Raw genomic sequence first — 25,086 nt, forward strand, 5'->3', positions numbered from 1 at the left:
AATTCATAATTTTCAAATAACCCAAAGTCAAATTAAGAAGCTCTAAAGTCACCATCAAATCAGTTGGATTCAATCAAGCAGCAAAATGATAAATAATTTATTTCCATCAATTTAAGGTAAAGTGTCTTCAATATTAGCTAGTCAATTCCATTATTACTAAATTATTTCATACCTCAATTCTTTCCCATATGCTTAAGGAATAATAATGTCATTTTGAAAACTTTATCAACAAATTAAATATTGTCATTTAATTGGATGTGATAACTAAATTATTTTGTTGTTTTAACCATCATCGATGACTAGTCTAGTGCTTCATTTTCATCATTTTTTTCCGAGAATTTAGAGTTCATTAGCATTTTAATTTGGATGGTTTTTGTTATAATAGTATTTATTGTTTGAACTTTTTGTTGCTTTTGTCCAAACCTTTTATTTTATTCTTCTATCATGTTTTTGTTGTTTTCTCAGTTAGATATTTGAGTAAGGATCCGACCTTGTTTAGTTTTTAGCAAAAGGACTTAAAAATCTTGTTTTATTTGTTGGTCTTCTTTTGGACATATATTGATAAGTGGGTTCTCATTTATTTGGCTTGGTGGGTTCTCTTTAATTGATCATGTTTGCAAGAATTCAATTTATGGTTTGGTTTTCAACAAAATTTAATTTGTTGCGATTGCACGAAGTTTGTTATCTATAACTTTGTAGAATTTTTGGTTTTCAAACGAAAAAAATATCAGAGCCAGATTTCGATCCTGGGACCTGTGGGTTATGGGCCCACCACGCTTCCGCTGCGCCACTCTGATTTTGTTATTTGAATTGTAAATAATATATTTTATTTTAATCTACATAAGACTATAGTAAATTTTTGATTTTTCTTTCTAATTAATAATGACATCAGTAGATCTCCATTTATTCTTGTAATAATATTATTACATCTGTTTGTCATTTATCCTTCTTTTTTGTGAATTCTATTTATATATTATCCAAATTTGATGTTTGAATATAGAGTATTACAGAAAACAACAAGTTATTTCCTTGTTTGAATATAGAGTATTACGTAAAGTATTAATATTATATTTAACTAGCTAAATAAAGTAAATTTCATTAATTTATAATATAAAACTTACATTTTTTTTAATTTAATTTAACTTAAAATATACAAATTAAAATAACTTCTTACAAACTTTTGTCATCTTGTGATAAATATATATTTTTTCATTTGGATCTTAAATTTTGGTGATTTGCACTCATAATTAAGCCATTAGTAAGTATTAATTTGGGTTAACTTATATTTTATTTTATCTCTATTATATATATTACATTCCCAGTCTTACTCATAATTTTGCATTTAATTGTTGTTTAAATTATGTGAACCCATGCAAAGTCAGATTATGAAATGAAGACTTTATTTTGTTAAAATAACATGTATGGTTTGTGATTACGTCTTTTGTCACAAAAATATATTTTTTTTTTTATAAACATATCTACAATTTGCATGAATGAAATTATAAGAAAATGGCAAAAGTGACGGTGCAGATGGTGATTTATCACATGAACAATTCATTTTATTGTTTTTAGTCAGCCAATGAAAGATCAAATTAAACTGTAATATTAATTGTTACAAGATAATAAAGTAATCTAATTACAATCCTTGAAAAATATATTAAAAAAATAAATATTACTTTTTTTGAATTTTGTGCTTGTGATATTATTGTCAAATTTGTAGATCTAATTAAACTTTCTTCTCTAAAGTATAGTATGAATTTTCTAGGAAAATGGTATGTCGGCCTAATTGCTAAATAGGCAACTACAACTAGCTGACGAAGACAATGTTGGTCTTAAAGAATGGGGGAGAAAATGTCAATTGTATTGAATTGTATAATTAATTATGTTGAAAATTTGAATATCATATATAATTCAAATTTAATGGCTGTTTTTAATATTAAAATCCAAGTTGGCAACCTAATTATCATTGTCATTAAGGTTGTTTCAGGCATTTTTTCTACTAGTTTATGATTATAATTTGTACAACCCTACATTTGGAGTGTTATTTTTTATTTAACTTATATATTTATATTATAATTAATAAAAACAATATATTTTAGTTAGTTAAATATCACAATAATTTTGGTTCAGATTTTAGATTCAAACATTGTAAAGAGTAATTTATTTTTTTTAAAAGATTGGAGCATTCTTATCCTGACCCAAAAATGGGTCATGATGTTGGTTATGGTTGATCTTGTCAATTTATCATAATCAAATGGTTGGTCATTCCATGATCAAAACCACACTCATCTCATTGGGTCTTGGTTTTTGTCATATTATGACAAAAATCATCCAATCAAATGCTGCTATTTGTCAGTATCTGATTGGTTGCCCAAATTTTCTTTATCTTTTATCTTTAAAACCTGATTTTAATATTATTTATAATTTAAAAAAAAAATATCAAAATTCATAACTTTTCGAGATCTATAAATAGAGACCACTCTTGCTATATTTCGAAGCACAAAAAAATCACAATTTTCTCCATTTTTACTAATTATCCTCATTTGTTTACAATTATTCATAATTAATACTAAATTATTATGGATAACTACAACAATAATTCAAACAATAAATTAAATATTATTATTATATTTAAAAATTATTTATTATTTTTTTAATTTAAAAATAATATTTTTTAATTCATGATCGAGATTTTGTTGGTAATGAATAAGCACAATGACCAAAATCTTGGTCATAAAGCTCTTTTCATGATCATGACTATGATCATGACCAAAAAGTAAGTCATGAATAAGGATGTTTTTAGGGGAGTCATGAAAAGGTGACCAGGTTGTTTAGCTCACTTCACACCTAGGACGGTCTCTACTCATAAAGCAATCAATGTCATAGAACATTCAAATCCTTATCCTTGTACTCCAATCATGAACAACCCGATTGGATCCATCAAGAACGAGTTGTCGCCTACAAGGAAAAGCACGTAGTGATTGGTGCTTGAAATAAATCGGGTGATACATACACCAACACAACTCATGATGATGGTTTTAAATAATCCATTTCACTTTATTGACCAACTTGATTTAGTCTGTTCGTGAAATATCATTGCTAAATAATATAAATATAATTTTTTTTTTTTAAATAACAGCAATAATAATAATAAATTATATATAAATTGTATTAGAACAAATATATATATATTTTCCTTTTTTACGAAAGAAAGATGTGCTTATTCTATTATTATTATTATTATATTTTTTAAATGCAGTGTTGTATTTAAATGGTTGAGAATTATCTATGAAGATATATATTTAAGAATCAATTCTTATATATTTGTCTTAAAATCTAAATTATCTGAAATAAATACAGATATTTCGGATAATTTAGTCATTGGATTAAATGATTTAGTTGAAAAAGATTGAAATGTTATCAAAGAAAACCATTTGATTAAAATTTAATAATCCTCATTTTCAACCAACATAAAAAAATATCATCAAAAGAGTTATATTTTTCATTGATAATCTCTCTCTATAATATATATAATATATATAATGATAGATGCTTAATTTTTAAAGTGTTCAGATTGTCGCATCGAGAGGTGTGGTTAATTTGAATATATATGAGAGTAAATGAATACTTGGGTCGAATTGTGAGTTGACCCACCCATAAACTTAAAACGTTTAAAAATAAAATAAAAAATGCTATAAATATGGTTCGAACTTGCAACCTTTTCAACTAGGCTAATAACACTTTATATTTTAAATTCAATACCAAATTTGATGAACGCGAGACATTTTAACAATATAAGTTCAACTTTTTAACTAGCTAATATATATATATATATATATATATATATATAATGTTTAATTTTTAAAGTGTCTGGATTGCCGGGTCGAGAGTTGTGGTTAATTTGGATATATATGTGAGAGTAAATGAATACTTGGGTCAGATTGTAGGTTGTCCCGCCCATAAACTTAAAACGGTTAAAAATAAAATAAAAAATGTTATAGGTATGGTTCGAACTTGTAACCTAAAAAAATAAATACAACCCTTTAACCAACTAGTCTAATAACACTTTAAATTTTAAATTCAACACCAAATTTGAAGAAAGCGGCGGTTCATCAATAGTTTTTAATCAGTCATAATTCTCTTTTGACTCTGCGCTATAGATTTCACTATTAAGCAATAATGGAAGAATTCCGTCATATTTATAGAGATAGATGATATATATATATATATATATATATATATATATATATATATATATATATATATATATATATATATATATATATATATATATATATATAATGATGCTTAATTTTTAAAGTTTCTAGATTGCCGGGTCAAGAGTTGTGGTTAATTTAGATATATATGTGAGAGTAAATGGATACTTGAGTCGGATTGTGGGTTGACCCGCCCATAAACTTAAAACTGTTAAAAATAAAATAAAAAATGTTATAGGTATGGTTCGAACTTGCAACTTAAAAAAATAAGTACAATCCTTTAACCAACTAGACTAATAACATTTAATTTTTTAAATTCAACACCAAATTTGATGAACGCGGTGGTTCATCAATAGTTTTTTAATCGGTCATAATTCTCTTTTGACCCTACGCTATAAATTTCACTATTATTATTGAGTAATAATGGAAGAATTCCGTCATATTTATAGAGATAGGAGACATAATTCATAAGGATATAGTAAGCCTCGTCTGAGCTACTTTAATGATAATCTTTACATTTTCCCTTTCACTCGTAGTATGGAGAAAAAGTGGACTCTAGAGGTCAAACTAATTGAGTTGAGGAATCAAACTATATTAATTGTTTTAGAGATATTTCTGCAATGTGAGAGTAAATGAATACTTGGGTCGGATTGTGGATTGACCCGACCATAAACTTGAAAGGGTTAAAAATAAAACTAAAAATGTTATTACATTTTTATCGTAATCTTTTTTCACAATTTTTTATATTATTACTCGTGCAATGCGATATCTACTAGTTTAAATAATGGTATAAAAGAAATGATTACTAATTTAAGAGTGATTTATTTAATGCCATGTAAGTTTTCCCATTATATATTCCATGCTTTTATCTAGATATTCTCAAACCATTCATATAAATTCAATATAACAAATATTTTGATACGCTGCTTCAAATAAATTACAAATATATTGACATGCATTTATTTTGTTTTAATATCGGTCTAATTCTTTAGATAATGTAAAAGATTGGGTTAAATAAATTATCGACAAATAATTAGATCCACCACAACATTAAAAATTAAAATTTTACAAAAAAAAGATAACAAAATTATGAAAAAAAAATTTCTCCAAAAATCAAACTAAGGGAAGATTTTAAATATATGATTTTAGTAGCTTCAAAACTAATTCAAGATTTCAATATATTCAATCTTAGTCGAAAAGATTTGTTGTTTTAGTATTCAAACTAAGCCCAAGATTCATATATATAATTTGAGTAACTTCAAACAAAGTCAATATTTCAACATTCAAACTAAATTTATATGGTTTTAGTAAACATCAAACTAAGTCAAGATTTCAATTTTCAATAGTAGTCAAAAAGATTTATTATGTTAGTATTCAAACTAAACCAAGATTCATACCATTAAATATTTCACTAGGTTAAAACTAAGTCAAGTTTTCATTATTCAAATTTAACAAAAAAAATAATAAAAAAATAAGATTGATTGGCTTAATACAAAGTTGATAAAATTAGGTGTCTTCATTTTCACTTCGACCAAAAAATTTAACTGAAACTGACTAGAGTTGATACCACATAAGCATCAAACTATAAAAATAGAAATTAAAGAAGCCACCTATATACATTAATTTGAATATAAACTTTGAAATGTTAGCAAATGGATGCTTTACAATTGATAACCTAATATAACTCAAAATAGGTAATTCATCTTTTCTTCCAAAAATTAGAATCCTAAGTTCATTACAAAATAAGAAGGTAAAAATACATGTCAATGTAAGAGGACAGTTCCATCAAAATCGAAAACAATTAAATTGTTATGATTCGAACTTTATATAACATAATTAAAAAGTTCAAACAACTCACCCGAGTAAGTCAACTATCAAGAGTGGGTGTCTAAAAGATCAAATATCACGGTTTCGATTCTCACTTAAAACGCTTTAAGTTAAAATGAGAATTGTAATGTTAACTTCATAAACTAAAAAAATTATGAATTTATAAATAAAAAATTAACTATTGTAGACACTTATTTTTTACACACTAATTTTATAATTTAAATAATTATGAGCCAACAAATTATTTAAAAAACATTTCTAATGAGCTCAACACGAGTTTAAAATAAATAATTAATTTGAAAGATGATATTGTATCAATCGAATTTCAAAATAATAAAATTTCGAACAATTAAATAAAATCTAAAAGGTAAAATAAATAAATTGACTAAATGAGAATTCTATCTACTAATTAAATATTATTTGATTTGTTTTTACACAAATTGAACAAAAATATTGATCGGAGTGGTCGACGACCCAAACCTCCGCTGATGGCTAGTTGCCGACGACACATCAAACAAAGGCATAACCCAACTCACGGCCACCGCTGACGGCTGTTGCCGACGACACGTCAAACATAGTCATAGCCCAACTCAATTAGGCAGGTCAAACTCGCAAAGGAAGAAGGTTAAAGATGTGGAAAGTGATGAGCCCATTGAAAACGTTTGTTTCTTTGAGTTAGGGTTTAGAACCCAAGATAAGAGACTCTTGAAGATTGAGAATAAAATCACACGTTATTTCATTAGAAAACTTCCCTTTTATATAAGGATAAAATTACAATAGTCCTTTAACTTTATATTAATATACAAAAACACATTAAACTTTCTAAACATTATTTATAATTCTTACATTCCCTCAAGATGAATGTCTCTAAGATTCATCTTGTCTTTAAGATTTGAAATGTTGTACAATCTAATGGTTTTGTAAAAATATCAGCTTGCTGAAATTTTATAAAGACATATTTATGTATGATAAAATCTTGATTGAAATTATCTCGAACAAGGTGGCAGTTGATTATTAGGTGCTTTGTTCTTTTGTGAAAGACGGGGTTCTATGTGATATGGATAGGAGCTTGATTTTCGCACTTTAAATAAATAGGCAATTTGACATCAATATGTAGGTCTTTGAGCAAATATCTGATCCACTTTAGCTCACAAATAGTTGTCGCCATACTGCGATATTCTGCTTCCGCTGAAGAACATGATACAGTTGTTTGCTTCTTCGTTTTGCATGATACAAGTGCATCTCCAATTTTGACACAATAACTAGTTACTAATGTGCGTGTATCTGTACAAGTTGCCTAGTCTACGTCTGAAAAGCTCTCAAGTAATAAATCAGATTTACAAGGATATAATAACCCCATAGAAGTTGTGTCTTTCAGATATCTAAGTTGCTTCCCAGTGATCATTTAGAGGGTTATGCATAAACTGACTTAATTGTTGTACACTAAAACTAATATCCGATCGAGAAAAATTCAAATATTATAATCTTCCTATTAGCCTTCGGAACTTTTTAGGATCGGTAAAAACAGGGCTATTAGAATTATTTAGCTTTGTCCCTCTAGTCATAGGGACTTGAGCCGGTTTACAGCCGGATAAACCCGTGTCATTTAAAATATCTAACACATATTTTCGTTGATTCATGTATATGCCTTCACAGTTTCGATACACTTATAATCCTATAAAGTATCTAACTTTTCTTAAATCTTTTATGAAAAAATAGTTATTTAAATAATTCTTAATGGATTTAATCATATTCATATCATTACCACTTATTAATATGTCTTCCATATACACTAATAAAGCAGTAAAAGAATCATTTTTTTAAATAAAAGGCAATTGTCATTTACAAATTACAAATATATCGAATTCAACCATTTTTTTTGAAAATTTTTTGTTTCACTGCCAGTAAGATTGTTTTATACCATACAATATTTTATTTAAATGACATATCTTGTTATCAACTTTTTCATTGTATCCCTCAGATACTTTCATATATACATCTTCCTCCAATTTACCATGAAGGAAAGCATTGTCTGTGTCAAATTGCTCTAAAAACCAATTATTAGCAGTAGTAAATGCAACTAAAACCCTTACCGTTACAGTTTTGGCAACCGTCGAGAAACTGTTGTGGAAGTCGATACCATCTTTTTGATTATATCATTTAACTACCAGTCTCGCCTTAGACTTTACTATTGAACCATTTGGGTTAAGTTTGGTCTTGTAGATCCACCTACAACCGATTGGTTTCTTCCCATTTGGAAGTGCAACTAAATTTCAAGTATTATTAGTTTAAGAGTTGTCAACTCTTCATGCATAGCCTTCTTCTAGTGTTCAATTCGTGAGGCTTCAAAAATTTTTTTGGGTTATTTAATTGTAGATATGTTCTCCAAAAATTCTAAGATGTACATTTTGTAATATAAGGAAAAGTGTTGGGTGTATAAGATTTTTTTATCTTTTAAAATAGTGCTTGTGTTGACAATGTAATTGCCATGCCAAGTAGGTGTCTTTCTTTCCTTTTCACTTTTTCTTTGTCCTGTTTCTGAATAATTTTGATGTTGAGTTTTTAAAATTTTTGGTTGTGACGAAAATTTTTGTTCAAAATTTTGGTTTAACTGATCATCAGAATTATTAGTATCATTTATTAATATCTACATAAATATTTTGTTTATTTATTTGTTCATGTTCTTTTTGATATGGAAACCTATTTTCATAAAAAACCAGATCTCTACAGACAAAAATGGTTTCATTTAAAATGTCAAATACTCTAAAACTCTTTTATTCTAAAGAGTATCCAATAAAAATGCATTTTTTACCTATTGGTTCGAATTTTGTTTTATGAGGTGCATTATTTTTGGCATAACATAAACACCCAAAAACTTTAAGATTATCAAAATTAGGTTTTGTTTTATAAAATTTGTAAAATGGACTATCTCAGTTTAAAATTTTTGAAGAAATTCTATTTATAACATGAGTTGGTATTAGAATTGAAAATGCCAAAAAAAATTAAAGGAATTTTTTATTGATTCATTAAAGTTCGTGCCACTTGAAGTAATCTTGATATTTGCGTTCCACTATTCAATTTTGTTGTGGGGTGTAGGAACAAATTTTTTGATGAAGAATACCATTTTGCTTAAAAAAGGTTTGTATTCATTATTTAAAAATTCACTACCATTATCAGACCTAATAATTTTGATTGAAGTTTCAAATTGTGTCTTAATCATGGCAAGAAAATTGATTAAAACTTGTTTTGTTGTATCTTTAGTTTTAATCATATAAGTCCATGTAAACTTACTGAAATAGTCGACTATTGTAAGCATATATGAGCAATTGATAAGAAATATTTCTTTAAGGATCCCAAATATCTATATACATCATTTCAAAACATTTAGCAGTTTAGAAATGCTAGAATTAAAATGTAATCTTTTCATTTTTGATATTGAACAGATATCACAATGAATTGTATCATATTTATTCAAATCAAATGCATGTTGTAATGCTGTTTTAGAAGAATACCCTAATATTCTATGACACAACATGTAATCAGTACATGAATTAAAAGTCATATTAATTGAATCTGTATCAAGTAAGTATAGATTTAGACTAAAGTTTAGACACTAAAATTAGATTATATGTAAAGTCTTTAATGAACATTACATCATACAATTTTAATTTTTTAGAAAGTCTACCATTTCCCATTAGTTTAACATGTTTAATTGTGCTATCGGGTAAAAATAAAGGTATGTTAATTATCAATTTTCTTAATTTCAGTAATAGTAGTTGGGTTTGAATAAATATGACAGTTATCACCACTATCTAATATCCATAAAGGTTTATTCTTATAACTACTATACACATTAAAACTACATGCATTAGTAATGTTATTAGAAAAAGGATATATATCATCATAATATTCTCTTTGCCCTTACCTTCTTTGAGCAATCCTTTCATTACTTCTTTGATAATAAATGCAATTTCTGAATTATTGAATTTTGTGAAGGAGGATGGATCTTCTAATTGTTCTTCAAAGCAGGTAAATGGTGTGTTTGCAGCATTCATAGTATTAGTTGAGGTATTAAAATTTTTCACTTTTAGGTCACGGTTACCTTTCCACTATTCAGGATAACCTATGATTTTAAAGCAACCCTCTTGTACATGACCTTCTATTATGCAATGTTTACAATATAGAGAATAACATCTTTTTGAATCTTTGTATGTCTTTTTATTATCTCCTCTACTTCTTGTATTTTTGCTACATTTTCTCATTTATGTTGTCTAGTATTATCGTAATACTCGTTTAATCCCATAAAAACTGAGTAAGTTTATTGGTTGTATCAAGTTGTATCACTAATTTGGCCATTATAATAGCAGGTTGTTCTTGGATCACAGTCACAAGAAGGCAATGGTCCTAGTACTAATAACTCATCCCATAACTTTTTCAGTTTAGAAAAATATTTTCAAGACTAAGTGTACCTTGTTTGAGGTTTTTTATAGCCCTTTGAATATGAAATTATTGTGGTCCATTGCTCTCTTGGTATCTTTTTTTTTATTTCTATCCATAGATCTTTTGCTGTTGGGGTAGAAGAATAATTTTCCTTAATTTCGTTTGATACTGTATTTAGAATCCAATATCTTACCAAGCAGTCCCTCTTTCTCCATCTATCAAAATCTTCAGCATCTTTTGGAACAACCAGTGTACCATCAATAAATCCTAATTTTGATTTTGCTTCAATAGCTAACCTAATACCGCTGCTCCATCCAATCTAGTTTGTACCATTGAATATTGTGGTATAGATTATAGCCCCTGTGTTTTCCGAGTTTCGAATCGTCAATGGATCGTTATCATATCGCTTCTTGCCGGCCATACTTTGACCGGTTAGCGAATAATCAATCGACGATGAAGAACTATCGTTGGAAGTTTCTTCTATATCTCTAGTTTGTGAATAATCGGTTGATGGTGAAGAGCTATTTTTGAACGCTTCTTCTTTATATTCAACTTATTGATCATCAACAGTTTTCTGCTTTGATACCATGAAAACGTTTGTTTCTTTGAGTTAGGGTTTAGAATCCAAGATAAGAAAATAGATTCTTAAAGATTGAGAATAAAATCACACGTTATTTCATTAGAAAACTTCCCTTTTATATAGGGATAAAATTACAATAGTCCTTCAACTTTATATTAATATACAAAAATACATTAAACTTTTTAAACTCTATTTATAATTCTTACACCCATGCGTTAGCCAGATACAGACCCGAGCCCAAGCGCTCCAATGCACCTAAATGTCGGCCCAAGCGACCTAGGCACATGCCAAATGCTACCACTTTGTGCCCACATCCCGCGTCCGAGGAATTGCCAAGGAACACTCTCCTACATATATTTTTTTCTCTAGAACGCCCCTACAATAGCCACAACTTTTATCCATTTTTGGAAAAAGCCAACTTAGTAATTTCTCGGTCGTTTCATTTTCCCCAATATCTCACATGATTCTAGGACCAGTTTTTTCGATTTTTCTCGATGAACTTTCGATTATGAAAAATGAGAATTGGAGTTATTCGTTGATTGGCTCGAGGCGGGGACTACTTTATCAACATTAGAGGACCTTAACGAGCATGAAAAGAAGACTCATAGATAGGGAGAAAGGTGGAACCAAAATCTGCCTATTGTCAACTAAGAGCTTAAGCTTAAATATTTTGGATTTCATCAAAGAGTGACCAAACGAGTTTGTCTCCGATCCAAAAACTTGCCAAAACATCTTTAATTCCTATCATTTGTAAACTTCAATTCTACGTGTAATCTAACTTATGAATAAAAGTGAAAACTTACACATTCGAGTTATTGAATTTCTATTTAAAGTTTTTTTCTTCAATTTGTTGATTGGAAATTGATTCTTGGATGATTTAGAAACTTTTAGTGAGCTAGAATCATTCCATTCATCTTATACAAGAAATGTTAAAACTAAATTTTAAATTTCATAAAATAATCGATTTGTTGTTCTTTCTCAAGAAAGACAACCCAAATATGATCACAACATATTTTAAAATGTATTATGATCGATTATAGATGATCTCATAACAGTTTGATGTATGTTCTAGAAAATTTTGAAAACCAAATAATGTGATCGGTGTTTTGTTTTGACATATAGTTAGACTAGTCTATGTTAGGTTTGACTATTTGATATTAGCTCCTACAAGTTAGTAGAAGCTTTTGACAAAGATAAAATTTGATTTCAATGAGAAATGGGCATTTCTCATTTTTTCGGTGAGATGTTGAATTTTCCGATGAGCTTCCCATCATCTTCCCACACGATGATTGACACATTTTGGTTAGTAGAGAAATTTCAGCGTGATAAAGATAACCATTTTGGATATCGGGGTTTATGGAAGGAGGCTTTAGGGGTGAAGTCGACCAACTACTCAATTTGAGATTTGTAGTAGTTAGGATGGAGATTGAAGACAATCGATGACCTTCCCTAACTAAGGTGCCTGAGAGGCCTCCAAATGTAGTTAGACAAGATAGAATAAATGATAAGTAGAGATGAGTGAATGAGAAAGAAAGAGATAATATGAATAATGGTAGAAGGGAGATTATATTTTCTATCTATGTATTTGATATTATATCAACACTATTTATATACATTCATTGAAAGATTAAAAGAATAAATGACAACACTAATGATATACAAGATTCAATGTGTTGGGAAATAACGTCATTTATTAATTGGTAGACCCTTGGTAGGTGTTGACGTTTATCTTTAATAGCCTCCATATCTTTAATACCCTCCTGCAAGCGAAACGGGGAGGCACACACCATGAGCTTCTCACGGAGAAAAATGAACCGAGGTGATGACAATCCTTTTGTAAATATGTCAGTAATTTGATAATGAGTCGGGACATACTGAATAAGTAAAGATTTTTGAGCCACTTTCTCCTTAACAAAGTGAAAATCAATCTCAATATGTTTTGTACGAGCGTGATACACTGAATTTGCAGAGAGAAATGTCGCGCCGATATTATCACACCACAAAGTCGGTGGATGGATTGATGAAATTCGTAATTCACTCAAGAGAGATTGAAGCCAACAAAGTTCGGTAGTGGCATGAGCTAAGGCTCGAAATTCAGATTCAGTATTTGATCGAGCAACAACATGCTGCTTTTTGGAGTTCCACGAGATGAGATTATTACCAAGAAAGATACAGTACCTTGTAGTGAATCGATGATCATCAAGACAACCTGCCCAATCAACATCAGAATAGGCCTCAAGGGTGAGGGATGCCAATGGACGAAAGACAAACCCTGTTGGTGCGGAAAATATTATAACTAGGAAAATAGGATTTTATTGATAGAATTATTAAGTAGTTACAGCTCACTTAATTTTGATATATTGAAAAACTAATGAGTGATTCTCAATTTAAAGGAAAAGATGGAAGGATCTAGAACTCAAATTAAATACAATTTATGACACTAAACAATGCATCTCTTGAGCTTAATCTTACTTCACGCTTCATCTTCAACTATTAAGCTTCACCATCACATTAAATGTTTTCCAAGATTATTAATTATTTATTATTTTTAACAACACCTCTTAATTAGTAATCTTGAGTTTCTTCTTGAATTTGTCGAACTTGTCAATCGTGACGGCTTTGGTCATGATATATGTTGGCTGATCCTTTGTCTTGATAAATTTCATGTAAATTACTTCTTGAGTAACCAAATCTCGAATAAAATGATGTCGTAGTTCAATATGTTTGGACCGAGCATGAAAAACAGGATTCTTTGTCAATGCAATAGCTGACATATTGTCACAATGAATAATTGTCGGCTCACATTGTTCAAACTTCATGTCTTTTAAAATTCTTTGAAGCCAAACAGCTTCACAAGCTGCATCAATACATGCTATATACTCTACTTCGGCTGATGACAATGCCACAGATTTTTGCTTTCTTGAGCTCCATGATATTACATTTATTCCAAGACAAAAGATATAACCGAAGGTACTTTTTCGATCATCAATCGAGCCTGCCCAATCACTATCTGTATAACCAACCAGCTTACATTCACTTTCCTTTTTGAATTCAATGCCTTGGAGTTTTTGTGCCTTTAAGATATCTAAGGATTCTTTTTGCAGCTGCAAAATGAATTTGACTTGGCTCATTCAAAAATCTAGAAAGCAAGCTTACTTAATGTGTGATATCTGGTCTTGTGTTGAGATAGATTAAGGAACCAATCAACTTTCTATAACTAGTTGAGTCAGCTTTCTCACCGTCGTCGTTAACTTGAAATTTTCCATTCAACGCCATAGTAGGGGAGCGGGGCTTGCATTGACTCATATTGAATTTCTTGAGCAGATCTTCAATATATTTTTCTTGAGATAGAAAGATTCTTCCTAGAATTTTCTTAACTTGTATACCAAGAAAATATTTCATGAGTCCCAAGTCTGTCATCTCAAATTCTTTCATCATTTGATTCTTGAAGTCTGCCACCATAGCTTTGTTTGTTCCAAAATAGATGAGATCATCTACTTATAAACATACAATCAAGAAATCTTTGTCAATAGTCTTCACATAGAGAGATGATTCACTTGTACTTCGATTAAAGCCTTTCTTGATGAAATAGCTATTGATTTTGCTGTTCCACGCTCGGGGTGCCTGCTTTAACCCACACAATGCCTTTTTTAGTCGATATACTTTATTCTCTTTTTCTTTGATCTCAAAACCTTTGGGCTGCTCAACATACACCTCTTCTTGAATTTCTCCATTTAGAAAAGATGATTTTACATCAAGTTGAAATATATTTACCTCCAACTGAGCTGCAATTGCTACACAAGTACAGATTGTCTCCATTCTTGCAACAGGAGCATAAGTTTATGAGAAGTCAACTCCCGGTTGTTGAGAATAACCCTTTGCGACAAGTCGAGCTTTATGTTTTTGAATCAAACCATCCTCACTGTACTTTACTTTGTAGACCCATTTTAAACCAATAGTTTTCTTTCTATCTGGCAAATCCACGAGTTCCCATGTTGAATTTTTCTCAATTGTAGATAACTCGTCCTTCATTTCTTTTTGCCAATATTCTTTTTGAGAAGCTTCTTAGAATGATTGTGGCTCACAAGAAAATAATCTAAACTCAACTTCATCATAAATGTCTTGAACCATTCGGGTCTTTCTTGGAGGACTATCTGAATCAGATTCTGAGTCTTGTGAAGAAGGTTGAGATGAGCTAGCTTGGGATGTACTAGCTTGGGATGCAATTGGATCAGTAAATGGTTGTGATCCCAAGTCTTCAACTTCTTTCCCCTTCCAATTCCAAGTAGCTTTTTCATCGAAAACAACATCTCGAGATACAATAATTTTGTTGGTCAATGGATTCATCAATCGATATCCCTTGGATTCATCACTGTAGCCAATGAACACAAGTTTTTTCCCTTTCTCTTCAAACTTCTCCTGACTTTTAGATGGGATTAGAGCATAAGCAATACTCCCAAATATTTTAAAATGATCAATGACGGGCTTTTTATCATACCAAGCTTCAAATGGAGTCTTATTTCTGACCGCTTTGGTTGGTGATCGATTGAAAATATATATAGCTGTGTGAACAGCTTCGGCCCAATATAGATCTGGAATTCCCTTTCCTTTCAGCATGCTTCTCGCCATCTCTACAATCATACGGTCTTTTCGTTCAGCTATGCCGTTTTGTTGTGGAGATCTACTGACGGTTAATTGTCTTTTGATACCATTTTCTTTGCAATATTCCGTAAAGGAATTTGAGAGATATTCTCCTCCACGATCAGTTCTCAAGCACTTCATTATATGGCCACTTTCCTTTTCAACTAGAGACTTGAATCATAAGAAAATAGAAAATGCTTCGTACTTTTGATTAAGGAAATAAATCCACATCATTCTTGTATAGTCATCAACAAAGAGAATGAAATACATCTTATCTCCAGGAGTAGGAGTTTGCATCGGGCCACATATATCAAAATGGACAAGTTCAAGTGGTGCTTTTGCTCGCCATGTAGTTTTGGGAAATGGGAGCTTGTGCATCTTTCCATAAATACAACCTTCATATATATCATTCATCACTTGAATAAAAGGAAGTCCAACCACCATGTTTTTCTCTTTTAGCAGCTGAAGTCCCCGTTGATTTAAATAACCATATCGAAGATGCCAAAGCTTAGACAAATCTTCATTATCCACTTTTAATGCACAATCATTTTTCAATGGAAACGTGAGAGAAAAGTCTTATCTTTCATTTCGATAGTTGCCACAACCACATTCTTCTTTTTGTCAAATATTTTGCAACTTCCATCATCAAAATATACCGAGAAGTCCTTCTTAATAAGTTGTCCAATACTAAGAAGATTATATGAAATATTAGGGACATATAGAACATTCGTGATAAGCTTTTTGTTACCTCCCAAAGTTGGAACATCAATGGTTCCTTTTCCTTTCGCATCTTGATAAGAACCATCTCCAAGAACAACAGTTGAAGTAATGTATGAGTTGAGCTCCACAAACATATCTTTATTGCTGGTCATATGGTTGCTAGCACCGCTATCAAGATATCATCGACTTTTTGACTTCTCTTCACTATTTAGAGAAACAAACATAACGTCATAATCTTCTTTCACAAATTTTGCATCATCTTCTTTCTTCTCCTGATTTTGAAATCGACAATCCCTTTGAGAATCATTAGGGATTTTGCATCTTTTGCATTTGAAATAACAATCTTTTGACTCATGATTTGATTTCTTGCAAATGATACAGGAATAAGAATCACTCGATTGTTGTGGTGATTTGCCTTTCTAACCGAATGTCTTCTCATTTTTCTTACCAAATTTGTTGTGATGACTTCTTGAATACGCTTCTGGTACTTGCTTGAATTTGAAGGCTTGATCAGTTGATGGAGTACAATAGCGATTAATTCTTTGCTCATGTGCTAAAAGAGATCTAGTCAACTCATATATTGTCATCTTGGACAAATCCTTTGATTCTTCAATCGTAGCAGCAACATGATCGAATTTTTGAGGAAGGCTTCGAAGAACCTTTTCAACAACTTTTTTGTCTTTGATTTCATCTCCACTGCTTTTTATTTGATTGACAATAGTAGAACCACGAGAAAAAAAATCTTGTACCTTTTCTCGATCCTCCATCTTTAGATTGTCAAAATCATTCCATAAGGCTTGGAGTTTTAATGCGATCGTTTTCTCCGTACCTTGAAATTCTTGTTTCAATATCATCTAAGCATCTTGGGCCTTTTTTACTCCAAAAATACGAGGGAATATGGTTTTCCCAACTCCTTGTTGAATATAGCACAAAGCTAATGCATCTCGTTTTTTGAGATCCTTTTCAAATTTCGCGTATCCTTCGTCGTCTTCATCGGTCACATCGAGTTCTTCTTCATCTATCATATCCCAAAGACCTAGGGATATGAAAAATGTTTCCATTTTTCTACTCCAGAATTCATAGAATTCGCCTTCAAAGATAGGAACTTGACTTGGAGAGTATGAGAATAGAGTAGATGCCATTTCAAGATTGAAACGTTACCTTGTTCTGATACCAAATTTGTTGGTGCGGAAAATATTATAACTAGGAAAATAGGATTTTATTGATAGAATTATTAATTAGCTACAGCTCACTATATCAAAAAACTAATGAGTGATTCTCAATTTAAAGGAAAAGATGGAAGGATCTAGAACTCAAATTAAATACAATTTATGACACTAAACAATGCATCTCTTGAGCTTCATCTTCCTTCACGCTTCATCTTCAACTATTAAGCTTCACCATCACATTAAATGTTTTCCAAGATTATTAATTATTTATTATTTTTAACAAGCCCATGGTGGGGAGTATGACGAAGATATCGTAATATACGTTTGACCGCAACCCAATAGGTGGATGTTGGAGCGTTCATGAATTGACAAGCACGATTGACCGCAAATGCTAATTTAGGACTAGTGAGAGTTAAATATTGTAGAACTCTCACAATACTTCTATATAAGAAGGAATCAGAAAGAGGATCACCATCATATCTAGAAAGTGAAGAACTAGTAGAGACGGGAGAATTAAGTGGTATGGAGTATTGCATGTCAGCCCTAATAAGAAGGTCCTAAATATATTGTGACTGACTCAAAAAGAGCCCATCAGATGAGAGAGAAACTTCAACACCGAGAAAATAATGGAGTTGTCCAAGGTTTTTAAGTGGGAACCTGTCTTGTAAGCGAGAAATGATTGTAGACAAATGTGATGCTGAGTTTCCCGTAAAGATAATGTCATCTACGTACACAAGGATATATGTAGTGATTGTAGATGTATGATAGAGGAATAAGGAGAAGTCAGACTTAGCTTCAAAGAATCCAAGCGACAAGAGTGAGGATCGTAGCGTAGAGTACCATTCATGATGTGCTTGTTTTATACCATATAGGGCTTTATGGAGCTGACACACGTGATTAGGGAATTCAGGATGAACAAAACCAGGAGGTTGAGTCATATTTACCTCGTTGTGTAATTTTCTATGAAGAAAGGCGTTGCTAACATCAAGTTGGTGAATATGCCAATTTCGGGACACAACAAGTGCAAGAATGGTCCTTATGGTTGTTAGCTTAATAATTGGACTAAAAGTCTCAACATAGTCAACACCAAGTTGTTGATGAAATCCTTTCGCCACAAGATGATCTTTTTGACTCTCAATTGAGCTATTCGCTTTCCGTTTGAGTTTGTAAACTCATTTGCAACCCACAATATTTTGTCCGGAGTTAGGAGGAACTAGAGACCATGTCTGATTCTAAATAAGAGCATTATATTCGGAGGTCATGGTTGAACGCCAAGAGTGATCTTTATTGGCAAAGGAGAAGCATGTCGGCTCAGAGGTGATGGCTGTGAAAAGGGCGGAAGAAAAAGGGAGACGGGACTTGGCACGGGTGCACATAGGATGATTGGAGCAAGTAAGGGCTTTGAGAATTGTAGTATGACGCTAATTGATGATGGGTGAGGGGGTAATAGGTGGTGAAGAAAATGGAGTGGGTGATGAAACATTTGAAGTAGAGGGTGAACCGCTTGGGTTAGGTGAAGGTGGATGTGATGAAGAGGGTGAACCGCTTGGGTTGGGTGAAGGTTGAGGTGGTGAAGAGGGTGAACCGTTTGGGTTAGGTGAAGGTGGAGGTGATGAAGAGGGTGATGTGGTTTCAGGTGGACTAGGAATAGTAGATGTGATAGGTAATAAAGAATGAAGATTTGTTGTTGGTGATGTATATATAGGTTGTGGGTTTTGTGGGGGAGAGGATGGGTTGTAGGGAAATGTGGTTTCATAAAAAATGACATGGCGTGAAATAAACATGCGTCCCGTGGGGATGTGAAAACATCGAAAGCCTTTATTTGAGGGACTATAGCCCATAAAATAAGCACGTTTGGGATCGAAAGTCAAGTTTGTGCTTGTTGTAAGCTCGAATAAGAGGATAGAAATGACATCCAAAAGTGCGCAAAAAGTTGTAATTGGGAGTTTGATTAAACAATGCTTCATAGGGAGATCGATTAACCAAAACAGGAGTAAGTAATCGATTGATAAGATAAGTACCTGTGGAGAAGGCTTCATCACAAAAATAAAGGGGCATAGATGCATGAGCAAGTAGAGTAAGAGATGTTTCAGTAAGATAACGAATTTTCCGCTCGGCTACCCTATTTTACTCGTTTGTATGAGTGCATGAGAGTCTATGATGTATACCATTAAGAAAAGTAATATGTCCAAAGGTATAATATTCGCCTGCCCCATTAATTTGTAGAGACCGATAATCCATTGGCTTAGTTTCTGACCGAGAATTTGTTGAATTTGTGCGATGAATAGGAAAATAAGAAAAATTATTAAAATATTCTAATTTGTTGAATATCTTCGTCAAATCATAACAAATAAAAAAAAAATAAAAAATTGATTTTTTAAATATTTATATTATATATTTAATAAGCAAGAGATTATTAATATATTTCCTCCACTTTTGTCATCAGACATTTTTTTATTTACTTTACAGATTATTAATATACGTCCACCAAATTTTAACATCCCACATTTTTTATTTACTTTCCAGATAATTAATATATTTAATGTTCTATCACTACAACAAAAATGACTTTTGGCGACGCTTAAATAGACTTCTGCCAACCCTTAAAAGCGTCGCCAAAAATATCACCGACACTTATTCTTGCGTCGCCAGAAACAGGGTGGGCGCAAGTTATAACGACGCTTAATTAAGCGTCGGTAACCTTTATTTAAGCGTTGCTAAAAGTCTATTCAATTTTTAACCCTTCTTTCTATTATAATATTGATTCTTTTTTGACAATTTTTTTAGAATATTTTTTTTATAAATTAAATAATTATTAAAAAAAAATATTCTTATGATATGTTTAATTATAACAAAATTAAAACAAATTCACTCAACAAAATTTTATCATAATCAAAAAATTCAAAAGATCTCAAACTAAATAATTTTGAACAACAAAATTAAAATAAAAAACTGAAAATAGATGATTTTCATCTTCTTAATCTTCTTCTTGAACCTCCCCTGCAATTATTTAAAAGAATATTCTTTTAAAGATTAAAAATAAAAAATGTATATTGATGTGAATTAAATATAGACAAATTTTGAAAAAAAAAACCTGATTGATGTGTCCACATTTCTTCTTCATACAGTTGACAACTCTTACAGTTGACAACTCGAGTATGAATACTTCAATCAGCCATCAATACCATCAATACCATCAAAAGAAAAAAAAACAAATAGAAATGATTAATTTTCATTTTATATTCCTATAACTCAAACAAAAAAGTATAAAATTTCCTAATAAGCAGATCAATCATATAAGAAGAAACATCTAATATAAGATAAACAATCACAAGATTCGCACATCTAAGATTATATTTAGAGTTCTAACAATGTACTACCAACGATAAATATTGCAATAATCAAAACAAAAAGACATAAAAAATGTAGAAAAATACCTTAAGTAAATTAATTTTCACATAAAGTGGAAGATGACAACTCGAGGATGAATACTTCAATCAGCCATCAATACTATCATAAGAAAAAACCCAAATACAAATGAATAATTTTCTTTTTATAGTTATATAATTCAAACAAAAAAGTATAAAACTGTCATATAAGCCGATCAACTATATAAGAAGAAAGATATAATACAAGAAGATAAAAAAAAAGAATCACAAGATTCGAGCATCCAATGATAAATATTGCAATAATTAAAACAAAAAAGACAAAAAAAGATAGAAAAATACCTTAAGTAATTCTTATTCAGGGATAATGGAGTACAAACCAGCCAGTTGCTGATATAAACCAACTTTGGCTCTAGGTCTCAACCAAGTTTCTTATCTGGAAGGGTACGAGAGTGAATGAAAAGATAATGAAGAAACTGAATAAGAATGTTTCTTCCATACGTCAGATCACTCTTTTTTTGCTTCAAATGAATATGTAATGCATCCTGTTATTTACCTATCATGCTTCCTTTCCACACACACATCCATCCATGGTGAAACCTGGTTTTCTGAACAAACCAAATCATGGGGAAGATTTTATCAAGTACCTAGGAACAATTGATTTAAATGGTTAGTTGTAATCAAGATAAGCTTCACTTTCATTTAGATCCAAATTTTTTTTTACTTTTCCAAAAATGGATTGTAGTTGACACACCTATTTATTAAAGAATTATCCTTATTAGGACAACATGATGGTTTATATTATGGATAGGTTATGAAGATAGACTAAATCTATAATAATGGTATTGTCCAATATATACAAACTGGTTAAGAGTTTATAGGTGAAAACTGTACAAACAACACTTGCATAAGAGGATTTCCTCTTCTATAACTTCTCAAACTTATATTTATCCACACTGGTTTTTATTCTTTTTTAGAGACCAGATTTTTTTCCTGGATGAGACTACTAGATTTTCCTCGTTACCATCTCTTAATAAGATGAAACAAAATACATGGAATAACATATTTCACAGTTTATTTTCTTATGCGTCCAATCTGTGACAAAATTGGGACACCAACAGGTCAACAACCCTAACCTTTAGATATCATTTCTTACTAGATTTTTAGATACAAATGCTACAATAATTTGAAATGGATAAACATTAAGAGCATTCATTGTCTGAAATTCCAAACATCGAGATTAGGAGTTCCTACCATCTTAATGTTTGAGAACTTATTCTCTCTATTCTAGAAATCAGATACAACAAGTGCCTTTACCCAACTCTCCACATGACTTACAGACCACACTAAAATAATTCCCTGGGCATCTTCCAATATCCTAGGGAAAACCATTAGTTTACACATATTGAAGTTGATTTACTTTATTGACCTATTTTTAACAAGATGGATTTGTGTATCACAGAAAGTACCTCCATCATTATAACCCAGCATGGTTGTTTCTTTAAATCCCCTGTTGGAACAACAAAACTACTAAAGATGAATAATCAAACTCAAGAATGTAACTCCTATTATGAAAATAAGTAAGAGAATATTGTCCACCAGACTCTTTATGTAAATAGGAATAATTAGCAACTTGAACCAAACCTAAGAGAATTGAATCAGAGACCTTGTATCTTTACATGTATCTATCCAATAGGAATGCCAAGACAAGATACTATATAAACATATAAACTTGTAGTAGCTGAAGATATCAAGTATTTGTTTGATATGCCCGTAGAAATTGTAGCAAAATAAGAGAAAAGGAAAAAAGATATAATAATCAGAACAATACCCTATCCATCTCGGTCAACAGCATCTCAACACTCTATTTTAAATCTTGATGAATGACTTCGATTTTCTCCAATTGTTTCCATTTGTCTTTTTGCAAGTGAAGGGTTGATTTCCACAGAACTACAGAAACCACAAACATTTGTTACCTCCCCATGGACACTATATTTGTATAGTTAATTCAAAAGCAAAATCATATCTTTGCATATTCAAACTAGTTCCAAAATAGATCAAAATTTCAGTATCTGTATGTGAAACAGGATTTGTACGTGTATGTCATGCTACTGTACACTCGGCTTGGTGCATTCAACATTATGTAATCCATTATCCCCTTTGCACATGTTCCAGATCCTCCACCAATTTCATATATCTGAATTGAGATTACAAGAGACATGATCAGCGGTTATTTGATGTTAAATTAAAAAACGGATTTGAGAAATACAAGTTTATACAATGGATATATGGGAATAGTTACTTCGGGAACTGATAAAATCCATAACTAGCATTCCAGCAACTTTAGTCCCTTGTGACAGATACATACAACATCTCCTTTCATGAATAGGTATTCTCTAAAAGGCACTACTATCAATTTAGTATAACTTCACATTCATGCCTACAGAGAACTATTGCTATGGTTCCTTAACCTGATTTACTCATTCCTCAAGCAAGAAAAGTAAGTTAATGTTCACATCCAAAAAAGAAGGCAAGACGTGACTAGTGCTTAAACAAAAATTGATTGACTCATAAATGTACCAGTAAATATTTGATTGAAATCTTATTTCAAGATACTCCATGCAAACTGTCATATAGATCAATCAACTCCAGGGGTTTTAAATAGACAATTAAGGTTTTAATATGGAAAATCTTTATCCTAAGAAGCATAAGGAGATCTGAATAGTAGACATAATTGATAAAACAACAGTCATATGCAACTCATTTTAAGTTTATGACTACTTGAATCCATTTTAGCAACTTCTATACAAAAATCTCACATAGTTAGATCAGCTACTAGCTATAATAAGATGCCACTAAGATCCACAGACCCAGAACGACTGTTCAAAGATTTTTAACTATAACAATCAAATTATAGTTAAAATAACCTCGTGCGAAGAGAAAAGAGAAATGTATATAGAGAGCGAGGGAGCGCATGGCAGGAGGCGTAAAACTAACCTCGTGCGCGCGACGAACTGACTGTGGAGAAGAAGGTTGCGACTCTGTGAAGATTTAACCCCTAAATAAGTCGCATATAAACCCTAATGCATCATTAAAACATATAAGTATAACCATTTATCACTCAAAAGCCTTCCACGACACGAGATCAAGGCAAGCCCTAATGGTGGGAGAATAATGTAACTAACCTCGTGCGCGAATGTTTAGCCCTAATGGTCGGAGATCAAGTCGAGGATGATAGTCTGACTGATTAGAGAAAGAATCGGTCTGGTCTGTGTAGAAAGAAAATTAGGCTTCTTCTCGACTCCGCTATTGGACATTTCTAAATGTTTAAAATTCTGATTCCTAATTTTAAAATATATAAGTTAATTTTTTATTCTTAAATATAATATAATATTTAATTTATTTATTTTTTGTTTATATTATTTTTAATTTAATTAAATTCAAATAATAATTAAATAAAAGACAAATGTTAATAAAAAAATTTAATAATGTTATAAATTTTTTAAAAATTATGAATTAAATTTTAATATAAATAAAATTTTAAGTCAAATTTTATTTTAAAATAATAAAATATAAAATTTATAAAGTTTAAAATTAAAACACAAAATATATTAAAATTTAGAATAATTAAATTATAAGGTTTTAACCAAGTTTGTATATAAAAAAAAGAAAGGTGGTTATATAGGTATAAAGGTTGGCAAAGGTATATTTTTATTTTATTTTTACCCACGCTTAATATGCGTTGGCATATAAAGGTCGCTAGAAATGCTTTTTGTTGTAGTGTATTTAAGAGGAAGTTATGTGATCCGATAGTGAATTAATTCGTAAAATAATCTCTGATTTCAATAATAATAATAATAATAAAAATAAAATAACATAACATAACACTACATATTTCAAAATGAATGAAAACATTAATAGGGTTAGTTTCTTATACAGCTTATTTATAATATATTAATTAATAATTAATATTATATATATATATATATAGATATAATGTTATATATATTTATTAAATTAATTATTAATAAATTATTTAAATTAAAAAATAATTTATATTAATATATTATTTTTTATAATTTTTTGTTAATATATAATTTTAATTA

At 30.5% G+C, this 25,086-nt stretch overlaps 1 long non-coding RNA gene across 1 annotated transcript; it reads right to left on the bottom strand.

Moving 5' to 3' along the window:
• Positions 1–21,290: 21,290 nt before the first annotated feature.
• Positions 21,291–24,293, bottom strand: LOC124922656. The gene is made up of 7 exons (XR_007097845.1): positions 24,166–24,293; positions 23,978–24,060; positions 23,077–23,177; positions 22,812–22,930; positions 22,450–22,490; positions 21,537–21,627; positions 21,291–21,416 (listed from the first exon to the last, which is right to left on the bottom strand). It is a non-coding gene; the product is annotated as an uncharacterized LOC124922656 (long non-coding RNA).
• Between the last annotated feature and the right edge of the window lie 793 nt (positions 24,294–25,086).

Source organism: Impatiens glandulifera, chromosome 1, assembly GCF_907164915.1.
Source record: "Impatiens glandulifera chromosome 1, dImpGla2.1, whole genome shotgun sequence".
NCBI lineage: Eukaryota > Viridiplantae > Streptophyta > Magnoliopsida > Ericales > Balsaminaceae > Impatiens > Impatiens glandulifera.